The sequence below is a fragment of the Bos mutus genome, chromosome 5, assembly GCF_027580195.1.
Source record: "Bos mutus isolate GX-2022 chromosome 5, NWIPB_WYAK_1.1, whole genome shotgun sequence".
NCBI lineage: Eukaryota > Metazoa > Chordata > Mammalia > Artiodactyla > Bovidae > Bos > Bos mutus.
Window position 1 is genome coordinate 19,478,587 of NC_091621.1, and position 26,783 is coordinate 19,505,369.

The following is a 26,783-nucleotide window of genomic DNA, read 5'->3' on the forward strand; positions in this document are numbered from 1 at the left end:
ATCAATTTTTGGCGCCAACTTTCTTCACAATCCAACTCTCACATCCATACATGATCACTGGAAAACCATAGCCTTGAATAAACGGATGAAGACCATCCCCATGGAAAAGAAATGCAAAAAGCAAAATGGCTGTCTGGGGAGGCCTTTACAAATAGCTGTGAAAAGAAGAGAAGCTTTAAAAGCAAAGGAGAAAAGGAAAGATGTAAGCATCTGAATGCAGAGTTCCAAAGCATATCAAGGAGAGATAAGAAAGCCTTCCTCAGCGATCAATGCAAAGAAATAGAGGAAACAACAGAATCGGCAAGATTAGAGATCTCTTCAAGAAAATTAGAGATACCAAAGGAACATTTCATGCAAAGATCAGCACTGTAAAGGACAGAAATGGTGTAGACCTAACAGAGGCAGAAGATATTACGAAGAGGCAGCAAGAATACACAGAACTGTACCAAAAAGAGCTTCACGACCCAGATAATCACGATGGTGTGATCACTGGGACCTAGAGCCAAACATCCTGAATGTGAAGTCAATGGGCCTTAGAAAGCATCATTACGAACAAAGCTAGTGGAGGTGATGGAATTTCCAGTTGAACTATTTCAAATCCTGAAGATGATGCTGTGAAAGCACTGCACTCAATATGCCAGCAAATTTGGAAAACTCAGCAGTGGCCACAGAACTGAAAAGGTCGTTTTCATTCCAATCCAAAGAAAGTCAATGCCAAACAATGCTCAAACTACTGCACATTGCACTCATCTCACATGCTAGGAAAGTAATGCTCAAAAAATCCCCTGCCAGGCTTCAGCAATATGTGAACTGTGAACTTCCAGATGTTCAAGCTGGTTTCAGAAAAAGGCAGAGGAACCAGAGACCAAATTGCCAACGTCTGCTGGATGATGGAAAAAGCAAAGAGTTCCAGAAAACATCTATCTGCTTTATTGACTATGCCAAAGCCTTTGACTGTGTGGATCACAATAAACTGTGGAAAACTCTGAAAGAGATGGAATACCAGACCACCTGACCTGCCTCTTGAGAAACTTTACATGCAAGTCAGGAAGCAACAGTGAGAACTGGACATGGAACAACAGACTGGTTCCAAATAGGAAAAGGAGTATGTCAAGGCTATATATTGTCACCCTGCTTATTTAACTTTATGCAGAGTACATCATGAGAAACACTGGGCTGGAGGAAACACAAGCTGGAATCAAGATTGCTGGGAGAAATATCAATAATCTCAGATATACAGATGACACAACTCTTATGGCAGAAAGTGAAGAAGCATTAAAGAGCCTCTTGATGAAAGTGAAAGAGAGAGAAAAAGGGCTTAAAGCTCAACATTCAGAAAACTAAGATCATGGCATCTGGTGCCATCACTTCATGGGAAATAGATGAGGAAACAGTGTAAACAGTGTCAGACTTTACTTTTCTGGGCTCCAAAATCACTGAAGATGGTCACTGCAGCCATGAAATAAAAAGACGCTTACCCTTGGAAGGAAAGTTATGACCAACCTAGACAGCATATTCAAAAAACAGAGACATTGCTTTGCCAACAAAGGTCCATGTAGTCAAGGCTATGGTTTTCCAGTAGTCATGTATGGATGTGAGAGTTGGACTGAAGAAAGCTGAGAGCCAAAAATTTGATGCTTTTATTATTATTATTATTTTTACTTTACGATATTGTATTGGTTTTGCCATACATCAGCATGCAACTGCCAATGGTGTACACATGTTCCCATCCTGAACCCCTCCCGCCTCCTTCCCATACTATCCCTCTGGGTCATCCCAGGCACCAACCCCAAGCTTCCTGTATCCTGCATCAAACCTGGACTGGTGATTCATTTCTTATATGATATTATATTTTAATGCCATTCTCCCCAGATCATCCCCCACCTCCCACTCCCACTGAGTCAAAAAAACTGTTCTATACATCTGTGTCTCTTTGCTGTCTCGCATACAATTCTTTTGAACTGTGGTGTTGGAGAAGACTCTTGAGAGTCCCTTGAACTGCAAGGAGATCCAACCAGTCCATTCTGAAGGAGATCAGCTCTGGGATTTCTTTGGAAAGAATGATGATAAAGCTGAAACTCCATTACTTTGGCCACCTCATGTGAAGAGTTGACCTCATTGGAAAAGACTCTGAGGCTGAGAGGGATTATGGGCAGGAGGAGAAGGGGATGACAGAGGATGAGATGGCTGGATGGCATCACCGACTGATGGACTTGAGTTTGAGTGAACTCCGGGAGATGACGATGGACAGGAGGCTGGCGTGCTGCAACTCATGGGGTCGCAAAGAGTCAGACAACTGAGTGACTGAACTGAACTGACTAGACGGACCTTTGCTGGCAAAGTAAATATATCTGCTTTTAATATGCTATCTAGGTTGGTCATAACTTTCCTTCCAAGGAGTAAGTGTCTTTTTTAAATTCATGGCTGCAATCACCATCTGCAGTGATTTTGAGCCCATAAAATAAAGTGACACTGTTTCCACCATTTCCCCGTCTATTTGCCATGAATGATGGGACCAGATGCCATGATCTTAGTTTTCTGAATGTTGAGCTTTAAGCCAACTTTTTCATTGTCTTTGTACTTTCATCAAGAGGCTTTTTAGTTCCTCTCACTTTCTGCCATAAGGGTGGTGTCATCTGCATATCTGAGGTTACTGATATTTCTCCTGGCAATCTTGATTCCAGCTTGTGCTTCTTCCAGTCCAGCATTTCTCATGATGTACTCTGCATATAAGTTAAATAAGCAGGGTGACAATATACAGCCTTGATGTACTCTTTTCCTATTTGAACCAGTCTGTTGTTCCATGTCCAGTTCTAACTGTTGCTTCCTGACCTGCATACAAATTTTTTCAAGAGGTAGATCAGGTGGTCTGGTATTCCCATCTATTTCAGAATTTTCCACAGTTTATTGTGATCCCACACAGTCAAGGCTTTGGCATAGTCAATAAAACAGAAATAGATGTTTTTTTCTGAAGTCTCTTGCTTTTTCCATGATCCAGCAGAAGGCATATTGAGTGCAGCACCTTAAAAGCATCATCTTTTAGGAGGTGAAATAGATCAGATGGAATTCCGTCACCTCCACTAGCTTTGTTCGTGGTGCTGCTTCCTAAGACCCACTTGACTTCTGACTCTGGTTGGATGTCAAGAGTCAAGGATGTGTGACTCTAGGCGAGTGATAACAGCATTGTGGTTATCTGGGTCATTCAGATCTTTTTTGTATAGTTCTTCCATGTATTCTTGCCACCTCCACTTAATATCTTCTGTTTGTTAAGTCCATACTCTTTCTGTCCATTATTGGGCCCATCTTTGCATGAAATGTTCCCTTGATATCTCTAATTTTCTTCAGATCACTAGTCTTTCCCATTCTATTGTTTTCCTCTATTTCTTTGCCTTGATCACTAAGGAAGGCTTTCTTAGCTCTCCTTGCTATTCTTTGAAACTCTGCATTCAGATGGGTATAGCTTTCATTTTCTCCTTTGCTTTTCACTTCTCTTCTTTTCTCAGCTATTTGTAAGGCCTTCTCAGACAACCATTTTGCCTTTTTGCATTTCTTTTTCTTGAGGATGGTTTTGATCGCCACCTTCTGTACAGAGTTACAAACCTCCATCCATAGTTCTTCAGGCATTCTCTCTATCGGATCTAATTCCTTGAATCTATTTGTCCCTTTCACTGTATAATCGTAAGGGATTTGATTTAGGTAATACCTGAATGGTCTAGTGGTTTGTCCTACTTTCTTCAATTTAAGACTGAATTTTGCAATAAGGAATTCATGATCTGAGCCACAGTCAGCTCCTGGTCTTGGCTACAAAGAATATAATCAATATGATTTTGGTATTGACCATTTGGTGATGTTCATGTGAGGAGACATCTCGAGTTGTTGAAAGAGGGTGTTTGCTCTGACTACCATGTTCTTTTGGCAAAATTTGTTAGCCTTTCACTGCTTCACATTGTATTCCAAGGCCAAACTTGCCTGTTACTCCAGGTATCTGTTGACTTCTTACTTTTGCATTCCAGTCCCATATGATGAAAAGGATATCTGTTTTTGGTATTAGCTATATAAGGTCTTGTAGGTCATCATAGAACCATTTAGCTTCAGCTTTTTCAGCATTACTGGTTGGAGAATAGACTTGGACTACTGTGATATTGAGTGGTTTGTTTTGTAAATGAAAAGGGTTCATTCTTTCATTTTTGAGATTGCACAGAAGGCTGTATATTATCACCCTGCTTATTTAACTTATATTCAGAGTATGTCATGAAAAATGCTGGGCTGGATGAAGCACAAGCTGGAATCAAGATTGCCAGGAGAAATATCAATAACCACACTTATGGCAGAAAGTGAAGAAAAACTAAAGAGCCTCTTGATGAACGTGAAAGAGGAGAGGGGGAAAGTTGGCTTAAAGCTCAACATTTAGAAAACTAAATCATGGCATCTGGTCCCATCACTTCATGGAAAATAGTTGGGGAAACAATGAAAATAGTGAAAGACTTTATTTTGGGGGGCTCCAAAATCACTGCAGATGGTGACTGCAGCCTTGGAATTAAAAGATACTTGCTCCTTGGAAGAAAAGTTATGACCAACCTAGACAGCATATTAAAAATCAGAGACACTACTTTGCCAGCAAAGGTCCATCTAGTCAAAGTTATGGTTTTTCCAGTAGTCATATATGGATGTGAGAGTTGGACTATAAAGAAAGCTGAACACTGAAGAATTGATGCTTTTTAAACTGTGGTGTTGAGAAGACTCTTGCGAGTCCTTTGGACCACAAGGATATCCAACCAGTCAATTCTAAAGGAAATCATTCCTGAATATTCATTGGAAGGACTGATGCTGGAGCTGAAACTCCAATACTTTGGCAACCTGATGCAAAGAACTGACTCATTGAAAAAGCCCCTAATGCTGGGAAAGATTGAAGGTGGGAGGAGAAGGGGATAACAGAGGATGAGATGGTTGGATGGCATCACTGACTCAATTGGCATGAGTTTGAGTAAACTCTGGGAGTTGGTGATGGACAGGGAGACCTGGCATACTGCACTCCGTGGGGTCACAGAGTTGGACACGACTGAGTGACTGAACTGAACTGAACTGCATTTTGGACTCTGTTGTTGACTAGAGGGCTACTCTGTTTCTTCTAAGGAATTCTGCCCACAGTAGTAGATATAATGATCTAATGAATTAAATTCATCCATTCCAGTCCCTTTTAGTTCATTGATTCCTAAATTGTATTCACTTTTGCCATCTCCTGTTTGACCACTTCCAATTTACCTCGATTCATGGACCTAACAGTCCAGGTTCCTATGCAATATTGTTCTTTATAGCATCAGACTTTACTTCCATTACCAGTTACATACACAACTGGGCATTGTTTTTGCTTTGTCTCAGCCTCTTCATACTTTCTGGAGCTATTTTTCCATTTTCCTCCAGTAGCATATTGGCTGCCTACCGACCTGGGGAGTTTATCTTTTAATGTCATATTTTTTTCCTTTTCATATTTTTCATGGGGTTCTCAAGGCAAGAATATTGAAGTGGTTTGCCATTGTCTTTTCCTGTGGACCACGTTTTGCCAGAACTCTCTACCATGACCCATCCGTCTTGGGTGGCCCTACATAGCATGGCTCACAGTTTCACTGAGTTAGACAAGGCTGTGATCCAAGTGATCAGTTTGGTTAGTTTTACATTATTGTGGTTTCCATTCTGTTTGCCCTCTGATGGATAAGGGTAAGAGGCTTGTGGAAGCTTCCTGTTGGGAGGAACTGGCTATGGGGGAATCCAGGTCTTGCTCTGATGGGTGGTGCCATGCTCAGTAAATATTTAATCCAATTTTCTGTTGAGGGGTGGGGCTGTGTTCCTTCCCTGTACTTTGGCCTGAGACCAAACTGTGGTAGGGTAATGGAGGTAATGGCGACCTCCTTCAAAAAGACTTATGCCAGGACTGTTGTACTCATTGCCCCTGACCCCACAGCAGGCCACTGTCAAACCATCATGCTTCTGGAGACTCCCATACACTCACAAGCAAGTCTCTTGTGGTGTCACTGCTCTTTTCTCCTGAGTCCTGGTGCACACAGTATTTTGTTTGTGGCCTCCAAGAGTCTGTTTCTCCAGTCCTGTGGAAGTTCTGTAATGAAATCCCACTGGTCTTCAAAATCAAATTTCCCGGGGGTTCTCAGTCCCTTTGCCAGATTCCCAAGTTGGGAAATCTGTTGCAGGCCCTAGAACTTCTGCAACAATGTGAAAACTTCTTTGTTATAATTGTTCTCCAGTTTGTGGATTGCCTGCTCAGTGGCTCTGTGATAGGGCTCACACCCCATGCTTCCCAGGTCTCCTGCAGCCAGAGCCCCTGGCCCCAAGGCAGCCACAGCTGACCCGTGCCTCCACAGAAGACACTGAAATACTCAAAAGTAGGTCTGGCTCAGGCTCTTGTGGGGTCCCTGGGTCCTGTTGAACACAAGGTTTTGTTTGAGCCTTCTGAGTGTCTCTGGCGGGTATGGGGTTTGATTTCAAAATAGAAAAATTGATTTCATCCCAGTTGTTTTTCTACATTTGTCTTGTTACAATTTTTTTTCTCCTTTTTTTTTTTTGATATGGGATATTTTTATTTTTAAAAAAAATCACATTTTTTTGGTGGGATCCAACATTCTCCTATTGATGGTTGTTCAGCAGTTAGTTGGAATTTCCCAAATTCTCCCACAGAGTCCAGAAGACTGTTCTATAGTGCATCTCTTTTTGTGTCTCTCTTGTGCATCTTATGAAATTGAGTCTATCTACTGTTTTTTTTCATTTCATTTATTGTCCTTTCAACTTTACAATTTTCATTTGTTTCATTTTTTATGGCTTTTGTCTCTGTTGAGCTCCTTTTAATGTCATTGTAATCTTATTTTCAATTAATTTAAATATGGTTTCATCTTTAAATTCTTGAACAAATTTATAATTGCTGGCTTTTTTGGTTTTTAATGTCATTGTAATCTTATTGTGATAAATTTAACACCTGAGCCCACTTATGATTGTTTCTAGTGATTGTTTTTTTTTTTAAACTGAGTATGAGTTATATTTTGTTTCTTTGCATGTCTCATAAATATTTATTGAAATATGGAGGTTTGAAATGATAAAGTGCAGCAATTTTATATTCACTTTTGTTTCCTGAAAAAAAAAAAAACTTGCTGGACTTAATCTGATTTACAGAGCCCCAAATGATTATTTTACCATACTATGCAGTATCATATTTAATTATTTGCATTGTGATAGTTAGGAGTTTTGTCTAGCTGTGCAGTTTTTTTTTTTAAAGATATCTTTATCTGTTTCTCAGGTTCCTTGAAATAAACTGGAGATAATGAGACTAACTCTAAGAGAGATGTTAAGATTAAAAAAGATATTATAAAGCACTTTTTAAAATGTCTGGTATATTGTAAGTATAAGTATTAGCTTTTGTTATTTTCATTCTTTTTTGTTGTTGTTGTTGTTCAGTACAGAGAAGTATTCATATATAATGAATTATGCCTCAATTAATAACAGGCTTTTTTTTTTTTTTCTAAAAATGATTCATTGATTATTTCTGCAAAAGATATATAATTTATTGAAGACCTTTCTCTACACTCAAAATACATTTCAAGAGTCATGGAGATAAAAATCAGTCTTAAAGTCTTAACAAATATCCTGCTAAAAGAATAGTACAAATTTTGTAAGTCTGAAAATAATTAAAGAAGACTCTACTAAAAAATTTACTTTTGCAATCAATTAAAATTGTGTCCTAAAAATTTTGCCTTAATAAGATTAAATTAGCAGATTAAGAAACCAAACCACTGTCTGTATTATCCTAATATTTAAATTCATTATAAGGTTTAGTTTCTGTTTAATAAGTATTGAAAAAGTTTTTATCTGTTTTACATCTTTAAAAATAAGCCTAATACCTCTGATAATATATTGCAACCAACTAAATGTTCAAAGTTATGATTTTCTGAAAGGAGAATTAGATAGGAGTCACTGACAATGCACCATTTATGGGACATATATATGTCTGCTTCCTCCCAAAGAACTTTGAAAAAACTTCTGTCCCAATCAGCTAATGGCTTCTACAGTTGAAAGTGACAAAATTAAATTCAACTCTATTCAATAAAAATTTATTCATGAAATATAATGTGCAAAACACTCTGCTGTCGTTTGGAGAGATAAGCACACAGACTGACATAGATATACAGATAGATCAACAGATTTTTAAACATCTCAAATCAACGGACATATTCAGATAGAAATCAATATATGTAAAAGAATGGGATTAGAACATTACCTCACACCATAAGCAAAAATAAACTCAAAATAGATGAAATAACTAAATGTAAGACTGGAAACCAAACAACATCTGGAAGAAAACATAGACAGTAAGATCTTTGACATAAATTATTATAACTTTTTTTCTTTTTTTAAATTTGTTTCCTAAGGTAAAAGAAACAAAGGCAAAGATAAACAAATGGGTCATCACCACCTCCCAGAATATTGGAAAAAAAAGCAAAAATAAACAAATGGGACCTAATTAAACTTAAAAGCTTCTGCACAACAAAGGAAACTATTAGCAAGGTGAAAAGACAGCCTTCAGAATGGGAGAAAATAAGGGCAAATGAAGCAAATGACAAACAACTAATCACAAAAAATATACAAGCAACTCCTACAGCTCAATTCCAGAAAAATAAATGACCCAATCAAAAAATGGGCCAAAGAACTAAATATACAGTTCTCCACTGAAGACATACAGATGGCTAACAAACACATGAAAAGATGCTCAACATCACTCATTATCAGAGAAATGCAAATCAAAACCACTATGAGGTACCATTTCACGCCAGTCAGAATGGCTGTGATCCAAAAGTCTACAAGCAATAAATGCTGGAGAGGGTGTGGAGAAAAGGGAACCCTCTTACACTGTTGGTGGGAATGCAAACTAGTACAGCCACTATGGAGAACAGTGTGGAGATTCCTTAAAAAAACTGGAAATAGAACTGTCTTATGATCCAGCAATCCCACTGCTGGGCATACACACTGAGGAAACCAGAAGGGAAAGAGACACGTGTACCCCAATGTTCATTGCAGCACTGTTTATAATAGCCAGGACATGGAAGCAACCTAGATGTCCATCAGCAGATGAATGGATAAGAAAGCTGTGGTACATGTACACAATGGAGTATTACTCAGCCATTAAAAAGAATACACTTGAATCAGTTCTAATGAGGTGGATGAAACTGAAGCCTATTATACAGAGTGAAGTAAGCCAGAAAGAAAAACACCAATACAGTGTACTAATGCATATATATGGAATTTAGAAAGATGGTAACAATAACCCTGTATATGAGAAAGCAAAAGAGACACTGATGTATAGAACAGTCTTATGGACTCTGTGGGAGAGGGAAAGGGTGGGATGATTTGGGAGAATGGCATTGAAACATGTATAATATCATGTATGAGAAGAGTCACCAGTCCAGGTTCGATGCACGATACTGGATGCTTGGGGCTGGTGCACTGGGACGACCCAGAGGGATGGTATGGGGAGGGAGGAGGGAAGAGGGTTCAGGATGGGGAACACATGTATACCTGTGGCAGATTCATTTCGATATTTGGCAAAACCAATACAATATTGTAAAGTTTTTTTTTTTTAATTAAATTAAATTTAAAAAAAAAAAAAAAAAAAACAATGGGTCATCAGTTCAGTTCAGTTCAGTCACTCAGTCACGTCCAACTCTTTGTGACCCCATGAATAGCAGCACGCCAGGCCACCCTGTCCATCATCATCTCCCAGAGTTCACTCAAACTCATGTCCATCGAGTCGGTGATACCATCCAGCCATCTCATCCTCTGTCGTCCCTTCTCCTTCTGTCCCCAATCCCTCCCAGCATCAAGGTCTTTTCCAATGAGTCAACTCTTCATATGAGGTGGCCAAAGTATTGGAGTTTCAGATTTAGCATCAGTCCTTCCAATGAACACCCAGGACTGATCTCCTTTAGGAAGGACTGGTTGGATCTCCTTGCAGTCTAAGGGACTCTCAAGAGTCTTCTCCAGCACCATAGTTCAAAAGCATCAATTCTTTGGCTCTCAGCTTTCTTCACAATCCAACTCTCACATCCATACATGATCACTGGAAAAACCATAGCCTTGAATAAACGGATGAAGACCATCCCCATGGAAAAGAAATGCAAAAAAGCAAAATGGCTGTCTGGGGAGGCCTTACAAATAGCTGTGAAAAGAAGAGAAGCGAAAAGCAAAGGAGAAAAGGAAAGATATAAGCATCTGAATGCAGAGTTCCAAAGCATATCAAGGAGAGATAAGAAAGCCTTCCTCAGCGATCAATGCAAAGAAATAGAGGAAAACAACAGAATCGGCAAGATTAGAGATCTCTTCAAGAAAATTAGAGATACCAAGGGAACATTTCATGCAAAGATCAGCACTATAAAGGACAGAAATGGTGTAGACCTAACAGAGGCAGAAGATATTACGAAGAGGCAGCAAGAATACACAGAACTGTACCAAAAAGAGCTTCACGACCCAGATAATCACGATGGTGTGATCACTGACCTAGAGCCAGACATCCTGGAATGTGAAGTCAAGTGGGCCTTAGAAAGCATCATTACGAACAAAGCTAGTGGAGGTGATGGAATTCCAGTTGAACTATTTCAAATCCTGGAAGATGATGCTGTGAAAGCACTGCACTCAATATGCCAGCAAATTTGGAAAACTCAGCAGTGGCCACAGAACTGGAAAAGGTCAGTTTTCATTCCAATCCCAAAGAAAGTCAATGCCAAACAATGCTCAAACTACTGCACATTGCACTCATCTCACATGCTAGGAAAGTAATGCTCAAAAAATCCCCAAGCCAGGCTTCAGCAATATGTGAACTGTGAACTTCCAGATGTTCAAGCTGGTTTCAGAAAAGGCAGAGGAACCAGAGACCAAATTGCCAACGTCTGCTGGATGATGGAAAAAGCAAGAGAGTTCCAGAAAAACATCTATCTGCTTTATTGACTATGCCAAAGCCTTTGACTGTGTGGATCACAATAAACTGTGGAAAACTCTGAAAGAGATGGGAATACCAGACCACCTGACCTGCCTCTTGAGAAACTTACATGCAAGTCAGGAAGCAACAGTGAGAACTGGACATGGAACAACAGACTGGTTCCAAATAGGAAAAGGAGTATGTCAAGGCTATATATTGTCACCCTGCTTATTTAACTTCTATGCAGAGTACATCATGAGAAACACTGGGCTGGAGGAAACACAAGCTGGAATCAAGATTGCTGGGAGAAATATCAATAATCTCAGATATACAGATGACACAACTCTTATGGCAGAAAGTGAAGAAGCATTAAAGAGCCTCTTGATGAAAGTGAAAGAGGAGAGTGAAAAAGTTGGCTTAAAGCTCAACATTCAGAAAACTAAGATCATGGCATCTGGTGCCATCACTTCATGGGAAATAGATGAGGAAACAGTGTAAACAGTGTCAGACTTTACTTTTCTGGGCTCCAAAATCACTGAAGATGGTCACTGCAGCCATGAAATAAAAAGACGCCTACTCCTTGGAAGGAAAGTTATGACCAACCTAGACAGCATATTCAAAAACAGAGACATTGCTTTGCCAACAAAGGTCCATGTAGTCAAGGCTATGGTTTTCCAGTAGTCATGTATGGATGTGAGAGTTGGACCGTGAAGAAAGCTGAGAGCCAAAAATTTGATGCTTTTATTATTATTATTATTACATTTTACTTTACGATATTGTATTGGTTTTGCCATACATCAGCATGCAACTGCCACGGGTGTACACATGTTCCCCATCCTGAACCCCCCTCCCGCCTCCTTCCCCATACTATCCCTCTGGGTCATCCCAGGGCACCAACCCCAAGCTTCCTGTATCCTGCATCAAACCTGGACTGGTGATTCATTTCTTATATGATATTATATTTTAATGCCATTCTCCCAGATCATCCCCCACCTCCCACTCCCACTGAGTCAAAAAAAACTGTTCTATACATCTGTGTCTCTTTTGCTGTCTCGCATACAATTCTTTTGAACTGTGGTGTTGGAGAAGACTCTTGAGAGTCCCTTGAACTGCAAGGAGATCCAACCAGTCCATTCTGAAGGAGATCAGCTCTGGGATTTCTTTGGAAAGAATGATGATAAAGCTGAAACTCCATTACTTTGGCCACCTCATGCGAAGAGTTGACTCATTGGAAAAGACTCTGAGGCTGAGAGGGATTGAGGCAGGAGGAGAAGGGGATGACAGAGGATGAGATGGCTGGATGGCATCACCGACTCGATGGACTTGAGTTTGAGTGAACTCCGGGAGATGACGATGGACAGGGAGGCCTGGCGTGCTGCAACTCATGGGGTCGCAAAGAGTCAGACAACTGAGTGACTGAACTGAACTGTACTGAACTAGACGGACCTTTGCTGGCAAAGTAATATATCTGCTTTTTAATATGCTATCTAGGTTGGTCATAACTTTCCTTCCAAGGAGTAAGTGTCTTTTAATTTCATGGCTGCAATCACCATCTGCAGTGATTTTGGAGCCCATAAATATAAAGTGACACTGTTTCCACCATTTCCCCGTCTATTTGCCATGAATGATGGGACCAGATGCCATGATCTTAGTTTTCTGAATGTTGAGCTTTAAGCCAACTTTTTCATTGTCTTTTGTACTTTCATCAAGAGGCTTTTTAGTTCCTCTTCACTTTCTGCCATAAGAGTGGTGTCATCTGCATATCTGAGGTTATTGATATTTCTCCTGGCAATCTTGATTCCAGCTTGTGCTTCTTCCAGCCCAGCATTTCTCATGATGTACTCTGCGTATAAGTTAAGTAAGCAGGGTGACAATATACAACATTGATGTACTCCTTTTCCTATTTGGAACCAGTCTGTTGTTCCATGTCCAGTTCTCACTGTTGCTTCCTGACCTGCTTAAAGTTTTCTCAAGAGGTAGATCAGGTGGTCTGGTATTCCCATCTATTTCAGAATTTTCCACAGTTTATTGTGATCCACACAGTCAAAAGTTTGGCATAGTCAATAAAACAGAAATAGATGTTTTTTTCTGGAAGTCTCTTGCTTTTTCGATGATCCAGCAGATATTGGCAATTTGATCTCTGGTTCCTCTGCCTTTTTTAAAATCAGCTTGAAAAAAAAAAAAAAAAAAAAATAAAATCAGCTTGAACATCTGGAATTTCACGCTTCATGTATTGCTGAAGCCTGGCTTGGAGAATTTTGAGCATTACTTTACTAGTGTGTTAGATGAGTGCAATTGTGTGGTAGTTTGAGCATTCTTTGGCATTGTTTTCTTTGGGATTGGAATGAAAACTTACCTCTTCCAGTCCTGTGGTCACTACTGCATTTTCCAAATTTGCTGGCATATTGAGTGCAGTGCTTTCACAGCATCATCTTCCAGGATTTGAAATAGCTCAACTGGAATTCCATCACCTCCACTAGCTTTGTTCGTAATGATACTTTCTAAGGCCCACTTGACTTCACATTCCAGGATATCTGGCTCTAGGTGAGTGATGACACCATCGTGATTATCTGGGTCATGGAGCTTTTTTTTGTACAATTCTCCTGTGTATTCTTGCCACCTCTTCTTAATATCTTCTGCTTCTGTTAGGTCCATACCATTTCTGTCCTTTATAGAGCCGATCTTTGCATGAAATGTTCCCTTGGTATCTCTAATTTTCTTGAAGAGATCTCTAGTCTTTCCCATTCTGTTGTTTTCCTCTATTTCTTTGCATTGATATCTGTTCATTTCTAAGGCAAACCATTCAATATCATGGTAATCCAAGCCTATGCCCCAACCAGTAACACTGAAGAAGCTGAATGGTTCTATGAAGACCTACAAGACCTTTTAGAACTAACACACAAAAAAAGATGTCATTTTTATTATAGGGGACTAGAATGCAAAATAGGAAGTCAAGAAACACTGGAGTTAACAGGAAAATTTGTCCTGGAGTACGGAATGAAGCAGTGTAAAAGCTAATAGAGTTTTACCAAGAGAATGCACTGGTCATAGCAAACACACTCTTCTAACAACATAAGAGAAGACTCTACACAGGACATCACCAGATGGTCAGCACTGGAATCAGATCATATTCTTTGCAGCCAAAGATGGAGAAGTTCTATACAGTCAGCAAAAACAAGACCGGGAGCTGACTGTGGCTCAGATCATGAACTCCTTATTGCCAAATTCGGACTTAAATGGAAGAAAGTAGGGAAAACCACTAGATCATTGATGTATGACCTAAATCAAATCCCTTATGATTATACAGTGGAAATGAGAGGTAGATTTAAGGGACTAGATCTGATAGACAGAGTGCCTGATGAACTATGGATGGAGGTTCTTAACATTGTATAGGAGACAGGGATCAAGACCATCTCCATGGAAAAGAAATGCAAAAAAGCAAAATGGCTGTCTGAGGAGGCTTTACAAATAGCTGTGAAAAGAAGAGAAGCAAAGTCTTCACTCTAGTCCTCGGACCTTCCTTGTCTTTTAGGGCAGGCCCAGGTGGAGGAAAAAAACATATAAAAGGAGGAGCCAAAGCGCTTTCTCTCGGACTCTGTCTCCCGCATGCATGCGTGTGTGCTCTCTCTCTTTCTCTCTCTCTTTCTCCCTCCCCACACACTCTTCCACTCTCTTCTCTTCGAGTCTTGGATTCTCCTGCTATCTTATAAATAAAAATGGAGCTGTAACACTGAAAAAAAAAAAAAAAGAAGAAGAGAAGCAAAAAGCAAAGGAGAAAAGGAAAGATATAAGCATCTGAATGCAGGGTTCCAAACAATAGCAAGGAGAGATAAGAAAGCCTTCCTCAGCTATCAATGCAAAGAAATAGAGGAAATGGGTCATCATTAACCTTAAAAGCTTTTGCACAGAAAAGGAATCCATTGACAAAATGAAAAACAACCTTGAATAGGAGAAAATATTTGAAAATTATATGACTGATAAGGGGTTAATTTCCAAAATAAAAACAGCACATACAACTCAATATCAAAAAACATGCAACCCAATTAAAAAACTGGCACAAGACCTGGGTGGACATTTTTTTTACAACTACATACTGATGGCCAGCAGGCACATGGAAAGATGTTCATTATCACTGATAATCATACACAAATCAAACTACAAGGAGATACCACCTCATACTTGTCAGAATGACCGTAATCAAAAAAGGATGACAAATAACAAATGTAGGCAAGGATGTGGAGAAAAAGAAATTCTGGTACAATTTTTGTTGGGATGTATAATAATTGGTGCACCAATTATGGCAGACAGTATGGAGGGTCTTCACATAATTAAAAATAGAACTTTCATATCACCCAGAAATTTCACTCATGGGTATATATCCAAAGAAAACAAAAATACTAATTTGAAAAGAGATACATATGCCCCAAGATTCATAGCAGCCTTTTTCATAATTTGCCAAGATGTGGAAGCAACCTAAATATCCATCAACAGATGAATGGATAAAGAAGATCACACACATACACACTTACACACACATAGAATGGAATGCCAGTCAGCCATAAAAAGGAATAAAATTTTGTTATTTACAAAAACATGGATGGACCTGGATGATATTTTGCTTGTGAAATAAGTTGGAGAAAGACAGATACTCTGTTATCACTTATATGTGGAATCTGAAAAATAAATGAATATAACAAAATAGAAACAGACTAACAGATACCCATTACCAGTGGGGCAAGCAAAAGGAGATGGGCAAGAGAGAACTAGGGAATTAAGAGGTACATACCACTATATATAAAATGCCACAAAGTTATATTTTGAAGCACAAAGAATATAAACTTTTATAACTTTAATTAGAGTATAATCAATTGAATCACTTTTGTACACCTGAAACTAATATTGTAAATCAATTTTACTTCAGTAAAAGAAAATAGTAAATTCACTTGCATGTTAATAGAAGGTAAGTAGATAAATACTTTGTTGAATATATGTTATTCAATATCTTTCATACAATACTATCCAATCTAAAATACTTCAGCATTTCATTATTTTGCAGATGAGTTGGGTATGGCAATTGCTGATTTATATGGAATATTTTTCAAGATACCTGCAAATCCTCAAATCTACAAAAACCCACAATATTATATTTTGGGGATGCGTTTACTCACTAGAGTCATAGTCAGGCCAGAGGTTTTGGAATAATTAGGAACAATAATAAGTAGGTGAACACAATTAGAAAATACATTTTCTAGGTAGTTAGGTTTGTCTAAGTCACAACCACTTTTACATATGCTCAATCTCTCGTAGGACAAACCTTATTTTAGTTCCTTAATGATATACATACCTCAAATTATCTATGACTTATTAATGAAGTCAGTACTATAACTGATACTCTTCACTTAGTGAGACAATTCCTGAGGTCAATGTGCACCTAGAAAAGAGAGATTATCCAACCTGCTGAAACATGTGCAAAAGGACACTGTTCTTCCTGCATCAGTTTATCATCTCTTTCAGTATCTTTTCTATGCTGCTTCAAGTTTGGCATTTTTAGTGACTTCAAAGAGAGTTTGGCAATGCATTAGCTTTGTAGAAGATGCCAACAGTCCAAGACACAGCACCTGCCAGCATTATTAACAGTTGGTGATCCATATTTTAAAATGACTGTCCATAAAGATAAAGCCATTTGTAGAAAGGAGTCAAGCATCTGAATGAGGAAAGTATGTTAGGAAATTGATGAGTCGTAGAAGATAAATTTTGCACATAGGAACAAAAAAGGAACTGCACTGTTCAATTCATAGTTCTACCTCCATGTGAGTTAGAACATAACTGTATTCCTTACGAGGTGTTAATACAACCACGGATATAGGTATGAAGTAGCTCTAGATACAGTAAGACATACTTTATTCTTATACTGTGGTTATCAGTTTATTTTCTATGCATGACCTTCTGTATGTATGCAGGAACCAATGTTGTACAGTTATACCACTAGTTTCTGGGTAAAAGTACATGTGCTAGAAGTTTTAATTTTATGCAGGTGCAGAAGAAAGGTGACAAATGAAAACAGTAATTAAATAAGGCCTCTGCGATATTTTGTAGTATGTATAGCATTTTTGGGGTAGGTGAAAAGGATTTTTTTTCAACCAAAATATCTTTAAAACTCTTTGTCTTTAGGTCCTTGGTGGTAATACTTTAATTCTCTTATCAGAAACACAGTGAAGACAGTCTTGTCTCCTAGAGGTCAGTCTCTGAAAACCAACAAGAATAGCCGAGAGCCTTCTTAATCATTAAGAAGTTACCTACTAAAACAAGACTTAGAATTGAGCTAACATATCATTGACATAAGGCAGCTGTCTTTTATCCCACCCTACCAACAGAACCCATGGCACTGCTCTTGGAGATCATTACAAATGTCTCCTGAGGGACTGTCTCTGGCATTCCTCATTGTTAATTAAAAATATATATATTTTAAACAAAATAATTTAAATTATATGTGAAACCTAAAACCTGAGATCTTTGTTGACATTAACCTTTGTGTTGGTTTTTATCTCATCTGTGTATGGCAGGCACAATAGGATAAAGTGACCATGTCAGAGCCTTTCTGAACAAAGGTAGCACTCAGAAGCAGTTGGTCAGGCACTTACTTTATCAAGTAAATATGATCATCTTTTTTAGATGTGAAATATAAGAAAGTTGAATCCTGTTACCATAGTTGGTACTAGATTTTTACTAATTAAAAGAAATAATAGCTTTATACAGTATAGCAAAACAGTTCCTTGGAAACATGAGTAGAAATCAGCTTTTGGTACTAAGTTATACGTTAATATATAGATGTCGCTTTTAATACAGTGCCAAAAATGCAAATTTCAGACATTTATTCTTATTTAATTTCCTATTTGAGTCATTTATGTTTTCTGAGGCATAAATTGATTGAATGAGAACAGCTGCATATTACTGCAATTACAGAAAAATGAAACACAAACAAAAATATTGAGAGAAACCAATTAAATTTTTGCTTCTCTCAAGTAAAATGGGAAACATTTTTAACTAAAATAAGGTGTTACAAATACACATTTTAAAGTTCTTGATAGATATTTAACATTTAGTCAATATATTTAAAAACCTTTATTCAAGATACAAGTCCATTTAAAAAGTAAATCCAGCAACTATCTAGTAAGATATATTTCCCTGTCAGCATACTTAAAAAGAAATCAGTATCTCACCTGACACTGCTCATTTTGTCCCAATTAAAATGAAATATAAATCCACAAAAGCAATTTCAGAAATTGCTTGAGCAAAATAAATTCTGACAAACTGAACTTGTTCTGACAAACCAGTTTTGTCTAAAGCCTTGCTACTGTGCAAACCTTTTTTTGTTGAATAACATAAAAGTACATATAACACTGCTTAATAGAAGGAAAAACTTCTAAAATTAACTGTAAAGTACTTGTTTTATAAAAGTGGAACAGCAATTCTACTAAATTTGATTATAGTCATGATTTTAACTTGAGAAACTGACATTAAAAGCAGGAAAGTAAGGAAGAAGGAAATTAAATGAAACATTCTTTTCTATTCTTAAATTAGTTTATATATTGAATATTTCTGATGTTTATGAGTCCAAAAATATATATTTTATAATATCCTCACTCTTTAACTCTAAAACTTAGTTGGCAGTGGGAAATGGGTCATTCTTACAGTTTCTTTGTCATTCAACAAGGTAAAATGAGAATAAAAAGTGTTCTTTTTGAATGGGTATATATATGTGTGTGTATATATGCATTAATATTTTTAACATTATAATATTTAATACTGGAAACACCAGAGATTATATTTTATGGTTTAGGACACTGACAACTAAACATATCTAATCATGAATATGCTTACTTTTTATCACATCTTGATTTTAGACAAACATTAAAAGCTTGTAAATTTTATTAAGTACTGGCTATAAAAAATTTAAAGAAGTGTATACAAAAGAGACTTTCCCTAGTGGCTCAGACGGTAAAGCGTCTGTCAACAATGTGGGAAACCTGGGTTCAATCCCTGGGTCGGGAAGATTCCCTGGAGAAGGAAATGGCAACCCATTCCAGTACTCTTGCCTAGAAAATCCCATGGATGAAGGAGTCTGGTGCCCACGGGGTCGCAAAGAGTCAGACCCAACTGAGCTACTTCACTTTCATAAAAAAGGGAGGGAAACACAACAGGAGAGAGAGAATGAAGAAAAATGAAGAGGCATCATTTTCTGAACCTATATTACCTAAAAATAGTACATTAACATGCTGATTTATTAAGTCTATAAAATAGTCCTATGACAAATTCTGTTTCTGCAGAAGATTTCATAAAGTTAGTAATTTTTGCTTGTGGTGAATAATGAGCCATTCTCTAGAGTGTCTCAAATATAGACTAAGTCCCAAAATGTTCTACTGGTCATCTTATGGTTTTGAGAAACTTTAATTTCTTTGAGTTTCATCCTCATCAGATATACAATGGGATAAATAACATTTGCTTTAAAATTTTGTGTTAATGATACACTTCATAAATTCATATCAGCTAAACAATTGTATAAGGTGAGTTTCCAGATAACACACATTCTTACTTTCTACTCATTCATTCTTCAAAATGAACCTCGATAGAGTTGTTGTTCAGTTGCTAAGTCATCTCCAAGTCTTTGCCACCCCATGGACTGCGGCACGCCAGGCCTCCCTGTCCATCACCAACTCCCGCAGTTTACTCAAACACATGTCCATCAAGTCGGTAATGCCATTCAACCATCTCATGCTCTGTCACCCCTTCTCCTCCTGCCTTCAATCTTTACCAGTATCATGGGCTTTTCCAGTGAGTCAGTTCTCATCAGGTGGCCAAAGTATTAGAGCTTCAGTTTCAGCATCAGTCCTTCCAATGAATATTCAGGATTGACTTCCTTTAGGATAGACTGGTTGGATCCCCTTGCAGTCCAAGGGGCTCTCAAGCGTCTTCTCCAACACCACAGTTCAAAACCATCAATTCTTTGGTGCTCAGCTTTCTTTATAGTACAACTCTCACATCCATACATGACTAGTGGAAAAACCATAGCTTTGACTAGACAGACCAAAGTAATATATGTTAGGCAAGGTAATCAAGAAAAATATAAAGCATTCAAATTGAAAAAGAATAAATTAAATATTTTTATTTCCAGATGACATTGTTCCATATATAGAAAATCACCTCAAAAAAATCTACAAAAATACCTACTTAGAATAACTGAATTCAGCAAAGTTGCAGTGTTTAAGATCAACACATAAAATTAAGTTTTATTTCTCTATACCATCAAACAACAATATGAAAAGGTAATTTAAAAAAACAATTCTATTTACAATAGAATTAAAAAAAAACAACTTAGGAATAAATTTAACCAAGAAGGTAAAGTTGTGTACACTGACAACTACATAAGCATATTATAGCTCTTGTATGGATGCTAAACTCTCTCAGACAAAACATTTAAGAAGTGGAGAGAATATGATTTGTTTCTTTCATATTCAGTGGCACAGTGAAGAAAATGTCTCAATTTAGGCATATAAAACTTTAAGCTAACAGATTGTTTTATAAGAATTATTTTACTTCAAGAGGAAAAAAGTAGATGAAACATAAATGGTAATTGAGATTATTTGTGATCATCAAAAAGTTGCTTTAAAAACAATTTGACATTAAATTTATTGAATAATTTACTTTTTGTATTTATAATGGACACGATGCCAGTAATTGTCTGATAGGTACCCACAAAACAGTTAAAAAGGAAAGTATTCACCCTTGACTTTAGTAGAAATTTATTTAAATTAACTTATTGTTTCCTTGGAGAAGGAAATGGCAACCCAGTCCAGTATTCTTGCCTGGGAAATCCCATTCACAGAGGAGCCTGGCAGGCTATACAGCCCATGGGGTTGCAAAGATTCAGACATGACAGACAATGTTTCATTGACATCTAGTTTCACTAATGGAGAAGAATACCAAATTCAAGAAGGTGCTGGGATTTAAAGAAAAAAGATTATTTTATAACCAAAGTCATTTGCAGTTGTCTCTGTGAAGAATGAGAGTGATTAAACTCCATAATATCTAGTGATTTCTAAATCTCATAGAAGCTAGGAAAAAAATGTGTTCTACTGTGTTTTGCAGAATTTCTCAAATGAATTTTTCACTGTAATAGATATTCAATTCTTTTCATGTGGAAGGTGAACACAGGCTCTAATCTCGTATATTTCCATATGTGGTAGACTCCCTTAGAATTTCACCACCACTGAAACAATGAAAGCCTCTGGAAATTGCTAATTATATTTACTTCTGAGTGTAGTTTATAAAAGTTCTTCCATTAACAAAACTTGATATTGTATTTTCAGAAAAAACTGAAACAAGGCAAAGTTACGTGAATCTTTATAATAGTATTTCTTAGTATCAGTAGGAGTAAATTTATAGCTGTGCTAGATGGAAAATCAATGATGCTAGAGTGCTTGGCAGAACCATCTGGGTGGCATCTCAAATGAGAGAAAATCACTGGTGTACAGATTACTGATTCCAAAGAAGGGAAAAGAAAATGTCTTTAATCTGATATGTGAGGTTTTTAACCGATTAAGGGTAGATTACACATGGTCAAATACAAGATTCTGTAATAAAAGTAAAACTAAATTAGAGAGCAGGCAAAGTCACAAAGCCATAAACAATGAGCAGCAGAACAGGTATTCCCCACTTTTTGAAAGTGCACTTTGTACCACTTCACTTTTGCAGAAGACCCCCATTAGATGTCACAGGATATGATGAATAAATGAGGTGACAAAATTTTAATTGAGAAGCAGGAATTGATTGTTTTAAATGTTCTATTTTATATACTATTCAAGCAATCTAGTCATTAGAAAGAGGTTTTCATGTACTTGCTGCAGAGTCACTGTGACAGGGCTGACAAGTTAGGGTGTTGTCCAAAGCTAAGGGTATTTTGTGGGAAAAAAAACATTTTTTAAACAGAGAAGTAAAAGATGAGACAGAGAGAATACATGAGATGTGATTTTGAGAATAAAGATCAGGTTGTTGAGCCACACTGAATAATAATTTCAGGAGATCCAAAGGAAAACACAAGTTTAAAATCATCTCTAAGATTAGGATCAAAATGTAATTTGCCTGTGCTATGGGATTACATAACTGGATTTAATCATCCTTTGACTGATTTATGGGATAACTACCAATATTCATTATATTTGCCAGCATAGAGTGCTCATTGACTTTTTGTTGAAGAGCACAGTTGTTTTATTAGAAATAAAGATTTATCTTTTACATTTTCTCATTGTCGCCTGACTCATTGAAACCTAGGATCTTGTGCTTAACACATCAGAATTTGGCACACACTTGTGAGAAACTTTCTTAATCCATTAAAGTGATACCTATGTTGTTATAGAAGTAAAATAAAATGGTAAAGTATGCACATATCTTTGTAAATTATAAAGTGCCCTGATACGATGTAAGTTTTGTCTATCATGATCCATGATTAATGTCTCTATAAGTAATATAATGGGCTTTTGTGGCACTGTGGAGTAGGGAATGTGATGTAAAGGGAATATTAGCAGATCATAAATGTACAAAGAGTTTTTATGGAAATTGAATATTAACTTTTTCTTGTCAAAAAGATATGAGCAGGGGGACAACAGGAAAGCAACTGGAAGAGATATCTGTAGTATGATATGGAAGAGAAAGTAATAATGGCTCAGTTAATGCTTGGGAAAAGGGTATTAAGTATAACTCGATTTATTGGCTCCCTTTTTATCTTCAGCAAAGGAGGGCGTTAAAGGAGGAAAATATCAAACAGTGAGCAGTATCCAAGCCTACCTCAAGAAACAAGGAGGCACAGGGTGGGTCCTCCCCAGTGTTCTGGGCAAGTGCTCCCAAATCTGGAGGAGAAATGGAAATTACTGCTGCTTTCCTAGAAGTTCCAGTCAGCTGTATGAATTATTATAATTTCCAGTGATACAAGTTTCCATGTTTAAAAAATGAAGTATAATTACAAATAATGTAATGCACAGCTCAGAGTTTGGGAACATTGCACATACCAATGCGCATTAAATACACATTGTATTTAATGTGTAGCTCAAATAAACTCTGAGCTATTAAATACATAGCTCAGAGTTTGGGAAAATGCACATACCAATGTGACCCATACCCTCATCAACAATTATTTCTATCAACAAAGAAAGATCCTTGATGATACTCACCAGGTGATGATACTCCTCTCCTTTTCACTCAAATGAAACCATTTTTCTCCTTCTTCTCAAAGTAGATTTGCATGCATAAGCATGTATGTGTGTGTGTCTGTGTTCTTTCTTTATACATATTGTCTTTCAGATTCATTCATGATGCTTTATGTATCCATCATTCATTCATTTTCATTGGTTTCCATTTCCTAAAAAACTATCCATGCCTATTGATACATAATTGTGTTGTTGCCATATTGACTATTACAGATAGAGGTAATTGTTTTTTGTATATGTTGGGAACACATATTTTCATTTTTATTGGGTAAATACCTATGAGTTAATGGCTATGTTCTAGGTTATACGTATTTTTAACTTACAAAAAATCTTCCAAACCTTTTCCCAAGTGGGAAAATATGCATACATTTTGCATTCTCACCAGCAGTGTTTGAGACTTCTGGATGCTCCACATCTTCACCAACATTTAGTGTTGTCAGTTGTTTTCTAAAATAATTTTAACCATTCTACAATGTATATAATGATAACTTATTGTGTTTTCAATTTACATTTCCCTGATGATAAATGCTAATTGAGCATTGTTTCATGTGCCTAATTGCTATTCATATATCTGCTTCTAGAAAATATCTATTCACACCCTCTTTGCTATATTTTACAAGTCTGATGGAGATATAACAAATATTTTCCTAAGGTGTGGCTTTAAAAAAGAAAAACAGTATCTGTAATGATGAGAAGTTTTTAAATTTGATATAGTCTGATTTGAAATTTTTTGCTGTTTTGTATTGTTACTGCTTTTTGTACTGTGTCTCTCAGCTGACCATACAAATGCTGATCCATCTGAATTGTCTATTCATTTCTATTAGTTCCATTAATCTATTTTTTATTCTTACATCAATACCATACTATCCAATTAGGATTACAGTAATTCTTGAAGTTGGCAATGTAAGACCTCAGATTTGTGTTAGGCCCTTTGCATTTCCAAATAGACTTTAAAAGTTTCTGATAATACTTATCTTAAAACCCTGGGTTTTTGTTGAATCTATCAATTATTTTGTGAAGAATAAGTGTCTTAAAAATACTGAGGTTCTGATTCAGAGAATATGTTATAACTTTCCGTTTACTTTGGTCTCTTTAAATATCTCTCAGCAATAATTTGTCATTTTAATGTATAGGACTTAAGTATGTTTCATTAAATATATCCATAATTATGTCAAGTTACATGATGCTATTATTAATGAGTTACTTTAACTTCATTATCCAGTTGTTTGGTTTATATATAAATAAAAGTGATTTTTATATTGGCTTTTCTAAATCTACTTACTACCTCCTTATACCTGGTAGTTTGGAGTTGGGGGAGCATTCCTGAGGAATTATCTGTGTACACAATTGTGTCATAAGAAAATGATTGTTTTTCCTTTTTCTTTTCAAACATTATGTATTTTACTTCTTTCCCTTACTCTTAGATAGTGGATATGGAATTTAAGTAAAATATTTAATGTAAGAGGTAGAGCACAAACCCTTGCTTTTTTTCAGAACATAGAAGCATGCAGTCGTTTACATTTACAATGGGATTGTAGTCATTTTCTATCGCTGCCAGAACAAATGATCACCAGCTTTAGTTATTTATAGCTATACAAATTTATCATCTTGCAGTTTTGTGGTTTGGAAGCCCAGCACAGATCTCACTAGGTTAAAATCGAAGTGTCAACACACTGTATTTTTTGCTTGGAGACTACCCACATTTCTTGATTGTTGGACTCTTTCTTTCATCTTCAAAGTCAGCAGTGGCCGCTCAGGTCCTTTGAAAGTGAAAAGTGAAAGTGTCAGTCGTTCAGGAGTGTTCGACTCTTTGTGATCCCATGGACCGTAGGCTGCCAGGTTCCTCCATGGCATTCTCCAGGCAAGAATACTGGAATGGGTAGCCATTCCATTCACCAGACGGTCTTCCTGACTCAGGGATCAACTCTAGGTCTCTTGCATTGCAGGCAGATTCTTTACCATCTGAACACCAGGGACGCCCCTCACACTGTACTTTTTGCTTGGAGGCAACCTACATTCTTTCACTGTTGGCCTCTTTCCTTCATCTTCAAAGTCAGCAATGGCAGCTCTGGTCCTTTACACGCACCTTCATTTCTGTGGTTCTCTTTCTGACTACAGCTAGGAAAAGCATTCTGCTTTTAAGAATTGATGTTACTAGATTGGTCTCACTCAATTTATCAGAGATAAGCTTTGATTCTCAAAGTCATAATTGGTCTTAGTTACATTTGCCAAGGCCTCTTTTGCCATATTAGGTGACAGGCACAAGGTCCGAGGATTAGGATGAGAATCTCAATGAGCATTATCATGCCTACCACAATGATAGTTATAGATATTTTTTCATAGATATCATTTTCTAGATTGCACAAGTTTCCTTCTCATCCTATTTACTGAGAGATTTTGATTTTGATTATGAATGGTTGTTAACATTTGTTAATGTCATTTCTATATCTGTTGGGAAAATCATATGACTTATGATTTTTCTCCTTCATTCTAGCAATGTTATGAAATATATTGATTGCTTCACTTTAAAAATAGATTCAATTTGCTTTCCTGGAATAAATAGTTCTTGTTCATTGTGTATCCATTTTTTATTAATAGATTAATGCTAACATTGTGATAAATATTTTTCATATGCTCATGAGAGATTTTAGTCTGTGATTTTCTTGTCTGGAAATGCTCTTGTCTGTACCATGACTAACACAATTGTGCTATCTTAAAAAATAAATTGAGGAAAGTTTTATTTTCTTATACATATTAAAAAGTTTTATAAATTTAGTTTATCTTTTTTGCAATTTAATACAGTTCACTAATAAGGCCATTAGACCCAAAGTTTTCTTTGTGAGGAGCTTTTTAAATGAAAAATGTTTTTTTAATAGACATAGTACTATTTAGATTTATTTCTTCCTTTATCCATTCTATAAGTTTCTGTTTCAAAGAATTTGTACATTTTATCTAGAAATGTATTACTTAATTTTCAAATATTCAGGGATATACCTGAAGACATTATGTTATTGATTTTAATTTTAGTTCAGCTACTATCAAAGAACATATTCTGTGTAATGAAATCCCATTAAGTTTATTGAGGCTTATTTTACAATCAACCATATATTTTATCTTAATTAATGGTTAATGTGTTCATGGGGAAAAAATGTGTACACTGGTAAGTGCTGGTGGAGTGACTACAAATTTCAGTTAATTTAGATAGTTGATAGTGTTTTTCAAATCTTCATCCTTACTGACATTTTTATCTGAATGCTCTATCAATTGTTATAAGAAATGTTAATATGGGTAACTGAAATTTTGGATGTATCTCTTTTTCACTTTCATTTTGCTAGGTTTTGTTTCATATATTGTAACTTATACTATGTGCATATATTTCTAAACTTGAATTGGCTTTTTAAAAAATTTTTATAATTTACTTATTATTATTACTTTACAATATTGTATTGGTTTTGCCATACATAATCCACCACGGGTGTACACATGTTTCCCATCCTGAACCCCCCTCCCACCTCCCTCCCCGTACCATCCCTCTGGGTCATCCCAGTGCACCA